This window comes from Sinocyclocheilus anshuiensis, unplaced genomic scaffold, assembly GCF_001515605.1.
Source record: "Sinocyclocheilus anshuiensis isolate Anshui unplaced genomic scaffold, SAMN03320099.WGS_v1.1 scaffold2039, whole genome shotgun sequence".
NCBI lineage: Eukaryota > Metazoa > Chordata > Actinopteri > Cypriniformes > Cyprinidae > Sinocyclocheilus > Sinocyclocheilus anshuiensis.
In genome coordinates, this window is record NW_015550822.1 from 319,669 (window position 1) to 321,865 (window position 2,197).

Here is a 2,197-nt window from a genome sequence, read left to right on the forward strand (position 1 = left end):
TTTTTTATTTTAAAAACAAACAAGCAAGCCCTGTCCAGATTTAAAAAGTAACGCAAAAGTAACGTAACGCATTACTTTCCAAAAAAGTAACTAAGTAACGTAATTAGTTACTTTTTTATGGAGTAATGCAATATTGTAATGCATTACTTTTAAAAGTAACTTTCCCCAACACTGCATTTGAAACATTGCATTTGTGTATACAATATCAAGGACACAAATACTCAAATGTAGAACTCTAGAAAATATGATAATTTAATTGTATATATTGTGTTGCATCTGCCCCCCCCCCCCCATTACTATTTCCCAAAATATGTTTTTGAAGATATATTTTTTCTTATGTCATACTTTCATGATTTTATGCTCTGATCTTTGTGAATCCAGAGAGAGAGAGAGAGAGAGAGAGTTTGGCCCGGGGAAGTGGCCCGCATATGGTGTTAATCATGCATGCTGTAATGTCTGTTTAACTGCACTCAATCATACGTACAGTATACAAGAAGAGACAGAAAGAGGCAAGCAGACAAGGAAATCTAGGTCAGAATGATGGCATTTTAGTGATGTTTCTGGGGCTGAGCTTGATTTTCCACTTCACTCAGCAAAGACCCACTGTCAACCCCACGCTCCTCCCTCCCCTTACACGGCAGCAGCTGGTGGTGCTGCAAAATGACTATGTTCATTCATTCATTCATGCTATAACCACACTTTCCTCTCTCCCTACTTTTATGACTTATTACCCGATTTAATCAGCGGGGAACTCTTCTTTGAAACAACCAATATCTGAAAGAACTGGGCACTATTGTAAGTTGTCTCTTATAATAGGCCTAAGTGTTTGTTTGTTTATTTGTTTGTTTAAAAGCATTTATTGAATAACTACATTATTCATTAATAAATTAATAAAATTAAAAATGATAAATTTTTAGACTTGATTTAATGTATTTAGATTTTTCATTCTTATTTATTTATTATTATTATTAGGCCTATTATTATTATTATTATTATTAATTGAAAAATACCAAACCTACAAACATAGGGTATCCACATCAACACACGAAATGTATAGAGATTACAGTTTAAGATACAATAATTAACATCAAATAATTAAACACAGCACTATCATTTTTATCTGACAGTGAGGGTTTGCTGAGGAGTTTTGAATGACGTCCTTCAACTGTGCACTCTAAAAAATGCTGGGTTAAATACAACCCAGTGCTACCCAGCATTTTTTAGAGTGTGGGCGTGGAGGTGTTGTGTGAAATTACAGATCGTACTATGACTAAGGCTAAGTTTATGAATATCAATTATGTACAGCTGACGTGTGTTAATACATTCCAATTGCTATTGCTTGGCTCATATATATTAAATACTTACCGTTGACGCTGCACCGCTCCGTTCCAATAGCGAGAGCGTTGCTCATGAATATTAAACGCGAGACCTTCACAGTAGTAGGATTCAAAAATTCGCCGCCGGATTTCTCTTGCATGTGTAGTGGAGACTAATGTAACGCTGCCTGTCACCACTATAACAGCATCAACACACACCGCCCTCATCTACACTTCCGCAACTGCTCTCAGATGCCGTGTTTCTCCGGACAGAGGGGAATTAAGGACACATTTTCGGCCTTCTGGACCGCGGACACCTGAGACGCTCACGGCAAGTTACTGGGGATCGTACGAACAAATGTTCATTTATAACCTGGATCACTGCACAAGTCCATTTGATTCTCCAGCACACACACACACACACACTGCTACGTGGTATTTCATTGTTATGAAATAAATGAATAATTTAATGCGAATGGTTGTATGAGCGCAATGAATGAATTTGGTAGTCTCATCACTTTCACCGGAGAGAGTTTATTGGTCCTGCCCGCCGCGCTCATCGCTTGCAACATCACACACCCATATTTAATTCATAGCATTTGGTTCGGTAATGTAACCGTGACATCTGTCCTCGTGAAGCTTTGTAAACGGTGTAGTTCCAGATTGAAACACGTCTGATTGGTGCCGATTCGCTTTCATCTTTCGGCTGTCAATCATGATGACGCAGCGCTGTCAGTCATCCGGCGGTTTGTTTGATGTGTTGTGCTGTGCTTTGATGATCGGAGATGTTGAGCTGCAGTGGGTCTGTGATGGCTGGTGCTGTGGGTGTGGTTCTGGCCGCCCGGTGCTGATGAAGTCTGCCTCTGTGTCTCTGGATGCAC